The sequence below is a fragment of the Oncorhynchus keta genome, unplaced genomic scaffold (genome assembly GCF_023373465.1).
Source record: "Oncorhynchus keta strain PuntledgeMale-10-30-2019 unplaced genomic scaffold, Oket_V2 Un_contig_3683_pilon_pilon, whole genome shotgun sequence".
Classification (NCBI taxonomy): Eukaryota; Metazoa; Chordata; class Actinopteri; order Salmoniformes; family Salmonidae; genus Oncorhynchus; species Oncorhynchus keta.
In genome coordinates this window covers 139287-146744 of record NW_026287375.1, presented here as the reverse complement: position 1 = coordinate 146744, position 7458 = coordinate 139287, and the positions used below count along the sequence as shown (strand labels likewise).

The 7458-nt window shown below is 50.1% G+C and overlaps 1 pseudogene; it reads left to right on the top strand.

The window, feature by feature from the left end:
• Nucleotides 1-1449: 1449 nt before the first annotated feature.
• The window catches only part of LOC127924115 (NT-3 growth factor receptor-like), a 124058-nt pseudogene continuing 118049 nt past the window's right edge, over nucleotides 1450-7458 (top strand).

Below are 7458 nucleotides of genomic sequence, written 5' to 3'. Positions count from 1 at the left end.
ACTGTGGTTGTCCCCACCTAGCTATCATGTGATATGTGGTTGTCCCACCTAGCTATCATGTGATATGTGGTTGTCCACCTAGCTATCATGTGACATGTGGTTGTCCCACCTAGCTATCATGTGATATGTGGTTGTCCCACCTAGCTATCATGTGATATGTGGTTGTCCACCTAGCTATCATGTGATATGTGGTTGTCCACCTAGCTATCATGTGATATGTGGTTGTCCACCTAGCTATCATGTGATATGTGGTTGTCCACCTAGCTATCATGTGATATGTGGTTGTCCACCTAGCTATCATGTGATATGTGGTTGTCCCACCTAGCTATCATGTGATATGTGGTTGTCCCACCTAGCTATCATGTGATATGTGGTTGTCCACCTAGCTATCATGTGATATGTGGTTGTCCCACCTAGCTATCATGTGATATGTGGTTGTCCCACCTAGCTATCATGTGATATGTGGTTGTCCCACCTAGCTATCATGTGATATGTGGTTGTCCCACCTAGCTATCATGTGATATGTGGTTGTCCCACCTAGCTATCATGTGATATGTGGTTGTCCCACCTAGCTATCATGTGATATGTGGTTGTCCACCTAGCTATCATGTGATATGTGGTTGTCCCACCTAGCTATCATGTGATATGTGGTTGTCCACCTAGCTATCATGTGATATGTGGTTGTCCCACCTAGCTATCATGTGATATGTGGTTGTCCCACCTAGCTATCATGTGATATGTGGTTGTCCACCTAGCTATCATGTGATATGTGGTTGTCCCACCTAGCTATCATGTGATATGTGGTTGTCCCACCTAGCTATAATGTGATATGTGGTAGTCCACCTAGCTATCATGTGATATGTGGTTGTCCACCTAGCTATCATGTGATATGTATATCGTTGTCCACCTAGCTATCATGTGATATGTGGTTGTCCACCTAGCTATCATGTGATATGTGGTTGTCCACCTAGCTATCATGTGATATGTGGTTGTCCACCTAGCTATCATGTGATATGTGGTTGTCCGACCTAGCTATCATGTGATATGTGGTTGTCCCATCTAGCTATCATGTGATATGTGGTTGTCCTACCTCGCTATCATGTGATATGTGGTTGTCCACCTAGCTATCATGTGATATGTGGTTGTCCTACCTAGCTATCATGTGATATGTGGTTGTCCTACCTAGCTATCATGTGATATGTGGTTGTCCCACCTAGCTATCATGTGATATGTGGTTGTCCACCTAGCTATCATGTGATATGCTGTGTCAAAACCTAGCTATCATGTGATCCCCTTTGTTCCACCTAGCTATCATGTGATATGTGGTTGTCCACCTAGCTATCATGTGATATGTGGTTGTCCCACCTAGCTATCATGTGATATGTGGTTGTCCACCTAGCTATCATGTGATGCTGTGTCAAAAAAAAGTTTCCTCTGCTCCCCTTCCAGTTCCACCAGTCATCCTGAAACTCTCCGAGCCTGAGCGGCGCCATGACACCTGCATAGAGTTCACAGTGAGAGGCTATCCCTACCCGACGCTGCGATGGTACCACAAACAGGTGTGATTTTATGCCTTTTTAATCATTTCTAATATGTAAAGCAGCATGTACATATTCTGGTCTTAGAGACCACGAGGTGCAGGTTTTAGTTTTTACCCCAGAACTACACAGCTAACTGAAACAATAAACGGCTTCATGCTGAGGTAGTTATATCAATCAGGCGACTAATGCTGGGGGAAAACCCAAAACAGCCACCCCTTGGGGTTCCCCCAGAATCAGGGTTCAGAACCACTGATGTCAAGAGTCTGGGTCTTTTGAAAAGGACAAAAAAAAAATGAAACCGTATTCTAATCATGGTTGTACACAGAGAGAGATCCTGCAGAGTGAGTACATCAGGACGGAGATGGATTTCTACCGGGACTATCTGGAGGGATGTCTGACTTTTCTCAACCCAACACACTACGATAACGGAAACTACACGCTGCAGGCCTCCAACTCCCTGGGGACCGTCACCAAGACGGTCTACGGACACTTCCTCACGGCTCCGCCCTTTGACCCTGACCCTGACGGTAACCACAACATTTTCTTAGACAGGGACACATCGTACAACAAAAGCTATAGGTCTCAGAACAGTGAGAAATGATGCATTGCAGCAGATTTAGCTATAAAAGCTAATTGAGATGATTCACATCACTCAGAGCTTCTCTAGTGGTAGAAGACAGTCTGACCCCATTGGGATGATTCACATCACCCAGAGCTTCTCTAGTGGTAGAAGACAGTCTGACCCCATTGGGATGATTCACATCACCCAGAGCTTCTCTAGTGGTAGAAGACAGTCTGACCCCATTGGGATTATTCACATCACCCAGAGCTTCTCTAGTGGTAGAAGACAGTCTGACCCCATTGGGATTATTCACATCACCCAGAGCTTCTCTAGTGGTAGAAGACAGTCTGACCCCATTGGGATTATTCACATCACTCAGAGCTTCTCTAGTGGTAGAAGAAGGAAGCCATTGGGAATTCACATCACTCAGAGTCAGTGGTAAGACAGGTTGGGATTATTCACATCACCCAGAGCTTCTCTAGTGAGAAGACAGTCTGACCCCATTGGGATGATTCAGGAAGAGCTTCTCTAGGGTAGTCAGGAAGCCATTGGGATGATTCAGGAAGCAGGAGTCAGTGGTAGAAGACAGTCTGAGTCAGGGATTATTCACTCACCCAGAAGCAGTGGTAGGAAGCAGGGGATGATTCAGGATTCTCTAGTGAAGACAGGACCCATTGGGAATTCACATCACCCAGAGCTTCTCTAGTGAAGACAGGAAGCATTGGATTCACATCACTCAGGAGCTTCTCTAGTGGTAGAAGACAGTCTGACCCCATTGGGATTATTCACATCACTCAGAGTCAGTGGTAAGACAGGAGTCCAGGGATGATTCAGGAGTCAGAGATTCAGGAGTAGGAAGCAGGAGTCAGGAAGCAGGAGTCAGGAAGCAGTGAGTCAGGAAGTCTGACCCCATTGGGATTATTCACATCAGCAGGAGTCTAGGAAGAAGACAGTCTGACCCCATTGGGATGATTCACATCACCCAGAGCTTCTCTAGGAAGACAGGAATTGGGAGGATTCACATCAGGAAGCTTCTCTAGTGGTAAAGCAGGAATTGGGAGGAAGCACCCAGAGCTTCTCTAGTGGTAAAGACAGGACCCCATTGGGATGATTCACATCACCCAGAATTCAGTGGTAAGCAGGAATCCAGGGAGATTCAGGAGCTCAGGTAGAAGACAGGAGGATTATTCAGGAACTCAGAGCTCAGTGGTAGAAGCAGTCTGAGTCAGGAAGCAGGAGCTTCAGGGTAAGCAGTCTGAGTCATTGGGAGTCAGGAAGAGATTCAGTGGTAGAAGACAGGAACCCATTGGGATGATTCACATCACTCAGAGCTTCAGGTAGAAGACAGTCTGACCCCATTGGATGATTCACATCACCCAGAGCTCTCTAGTGGTAGAAGACAGGAGTCTGACCCCAGGGATTATTCACATCACTCAGAGCTTCTCTAGTGGTAGAAGACAGGACCCCATTGGGATCACATCACTCAGAGTCTCTAGTGAGAAGACAGTCTGACCCCATTGGGATTATTCACATCACTCAGAGCTTCTCTAGTGGTAGAAGGAAGCAGGAAGCAGGAGTCAGGAAGCAGGTTTCAGGAGTCAGGAAGAAGGAGTCAGGAAGCAGGTGTCAGGAAGCAGGAGTCAGGAAGCAGGAGTCAGGAAGCAGGAGTCAGGAGTCAGGAGTCAGGAAGCAGGAGTCAGGAAGCAAGGAGTCAGGAAGCAGGAGTCAGGAAGGAGGAGCAGGAGTCAGGAAGCAGGAGTCAGGAGTCAGGAGCAGGAGTCAGGAAGCAGGAGTCAGGAAGCAGGAGTCAGGAGTCAGGAAGCAGGAGTCAGGAGTCAGGAGTCAGGAAGCAGGAGTCAGGAAGCAGGAGTCAGGAAGCAGGAGTCAGGAGTCAGGAGTCAGGAAGAAGGAGTCAGGAAGAAGGAGTCAGGAAGCAGGAGTCAGGAAGCAGGAGTCAGGAAGCAGGAGTCAGGAAGCAGGAGTCAGGAAGCAGGAGTCAGGAGTCAGGAGTCAGGAGTCAGGAAGCAGGAGTCAGGAGCAGGAGTCAGGAAGCAGGAGTCAGGAAGCAGGTGTCAGGAAGCAGGAGTCAGGAAGCAGGAGTCAGGAAGCAGGAGTCAGAGTCAGGAAGCAGGAGTCAGGAAGCAGGAGTCAGGAGTCAGGAGTCAGGAAGCAGGAGTCAGGAAGCAGGAGTCAGGAAGCAGGTGTCAGGAAGCAGGTCAGGAAGCAAGGAGTCAGGAAGCAGGTGTCAGGAAGCAGGAGTCAGGAGTCAGGAAGCAGGAGTCAGGAGTCAGGAGTCAGGAAGCAGGAGTCAGGAAGCAGGAGTCAGGAGTCAGGAGTCAGGAAGCAGGAGTCAGGAAGCAGGAGTCAGGAAGCAGGAGTCAGGAAGCAGGAGTCAGGAAGCAGGAGTCAGGAAGCAGGAAGTCAGGAGTCAGGAAGCAGGAGTCAGGAAGCAGGTGTCAGGAAGCAGGTTTCAGGAGTCAGGAAGCAGGAGTCAGGAAGCAGGAGTCAGGAAGCAGGAGTCAGGAAGCAGGAGTCAGGAAGCAGGAAGCAGGAGTCAGGAAGCAGTTTCAGGAGTCAGGAAGCAGGAGTCAGGAGTCAGGAGTCAGGAAAGGAGTCAGGAGTCATGCAGGAGTCAGGACAGGAGTCAGGACCAGGAGTCAGGAAGCAGGAGTCAGGAAGCAGGAGTCAGGAAGCAGGAGTAAGGAAGCAGGAGTCAGGAAGCAGGAGTCAGGAAGCAGGAGTCAGGAAGCAGGAAGCAGGAGTCAGGAAGCAGGAGTCAGGAATGAGGGTCCAGGAAGGGAGTCAGGAAGCAGGAGTCAGGAAGCAGGAGTCAGGAAGCAGGAGTCAGGAAGCAGGAGTCAGGAGCAGGAGTCAGGAAGCAGGAGTCAGGAAGAGGAGTCAGGAGTCAGGAAGCAGGAGTCAGGAAGCAGGAGTCAGGAAGCAGGAGTCAGGAAGCAGGGTTGCCAGGTGTCATAAGCAGGAGTCAGGAAGTGTGTCAGGAAGCAGGTTCAGGAGTCAGGTGGAGTCAGGAAGCAGGAGTTGGAGTCAGGAAGCAGGAGAGGGTCAGGAAGTCAGGAAGTCAGGAGTCAGGAAGCAGGAGTCAGGAATGAGGAGTCAGGAAGCAGGAGTCAGGAAGCAGGAGTCAGGAAGCAGGAGTCAGAGGAGTCAGGAAGCAGGAGTCAGGAATGAGGTTGTCAGGAAGAGGAGTCAGGATGAAGGAGTCAGGAAGCAGGAGTCAGGAAGAAGGAGTCAGGAAGCAGGAGTCAGGAAGCAGGAATGTCAGGAAGCAGGACTCAGGAAGCAGGTGCAGTTTGTGAGTTTAATAATAATGAACATGGAGAGATACAAAACAAGAGATGCATCTGGACAAGAGAACAGAACCAATACTACCTGATGAGTGAGGCTCCGGAGAGCTGGATAAAGGGTTGGAGTAATCAAGATAGTGATGAAGTCCAGTGGGCATAATGAGGGTTGCCAGGTGTGCATAATGAGGGTTGCCAGGTGAGCATAATGAGGGTTGCCAGGTGTGCATAATGATGGTTGCCAGGTGACATAATGAGGGTTGCCAGGTGAAATAATGAGGGTTGCCAGGTGAGCATAATGAGGGTTGCCAGGTGTGCATAATGAGGGTTGCCAGGTGTGCATAATGAGGTTGCCAGGTGACATAATGAGGGGTTGCCAGGTGACATAATGATGGTTGCCAGGTGTACGTAATGATGGTTGCCAGGTGTTCGTAATGAGGTTGCCAGGTGTACGTAATGATGGTTGCCAGGTGTACGTAATGATGGTTGCCAGGTGTGCGTAATGAAGGTTGCCAGGTGTACATAATGATGGTTGCCAGGTGTACGTAATGATGGTTGCCAGGTGACATAATGATGGTTGCCAGGTGTACATAATGAGGTTGCCAGTGTGCACGAGCTGAGGGTTGCCAGGTGACTGTAATGAGTGGTTGCCAGGTGTGCGTAATGATGGTTGCCAGGTGACATAATGATTATGCCAGGTGTGCCCTGGTTGAAGGTGACGGGAATGATGGTTGCAAGGTGACATAGGATGGTTGCCAGGGAAATAATGATGGTTGCCAGGTGTGGTAATGAGGGATGCCAGGTGACATAATGAGGGTTGCCAGGTGTGGTAATGAGGGTTTGCCAGGTGAGGGTAATGAGGTTGAAGGTGACATAATGAGGGTTGCAAGGTGTACGTAATGATGGTTGCCAGGTGTTCGTAATGATGGTTGCCAGGTGACGTAATGGGGGTCACTGGAACCAGGGAAATTGTACTGACAGTGAGGAGAGCTCTTAATAATGGTTGGAATGGAGGTCGATGGAACGGGGATTAGCTGTTCTAACAGGGAGGTTTGGAGGGCTCATAATAATGAGGGTTGGAAGGGAGTCGTTGGAACGATGAAGGAGCTGTTCTGACAGTGAGGAGGGCTCATAATAATGAGGGAATGGAGTCGATGGAATGGGGATCAAGCTGTTTAACAGGGAGGGAGGAGGGCTGAAGGGTCTGGAATGGAGGGTTGATGGGACCCTGAAGGAGGGTTGAACAGGAGGGAGGAGGGCTCATAAGAGGTCTGGAGGAGGATGGATGAAGATCTAAGGAGGGTGAAGGAGGGCTGGAGGGTTGTCTGGAGGGTTGGAAGGGGATCTAGATGTTCTAAGGAGGGAGGGAGGAGGGCTCATGAAGAGGGAATGGAGGGAGGGATGGGGAGGGTTGGAAGGAGGGAGGGAGGTTGAAGGGAGGGAGAAGGGAGGGTTGAAGGGATGTTGGAATGGAGGGATGGAAGGGGAGGAGGAGGGAATGAAGAGGGAAGGAGGGGGAGGGGAATAATGTCTGGAAGGGGGTTGAAGGGAGGGAGGAGGGATGAAGAGAGGGAAGGAGGGTTGAACGAGGGATCTAGGGTTCTAAGGGATGAAGAGAGGGAGGGATAATGGAGGGTTGGAATGGGTCAATGGAACAGGGATGAAGAGTTCTAGGGAAGGAGGGATCATAAAGATGAGGAAGGGAGGGAATGGAAGGAGGGTTGGAGGGTTCTAGGGTGAGGGAGGGATAAGGGAGTTGAATGGAGGGTTGGAAGGGAGGGATGAAGAAGGAGGGTTGAAGAGAGGGAGGAGGAGAGGATGAAGATGAGGGAAGGAGGGTTGAAGGAGGGTTGAGGGAGGGAAGGAGGGTTGGAAGGAGGGCTCATGGAGGGTTGATGGAGGGAATGAAGAGAGGGAAGGAGGGTTGTTCTAACAGGGAGGGTTGGAGGGAGGGAGGGGGATGTCTGAATGAAGGGAGGGAGGGGGAAGGATGGAAAGGAGGGTTGAGGGTAGGTTGGAGGGAGGGATAGGAGGGTTGAATGGAGGGTTGGAA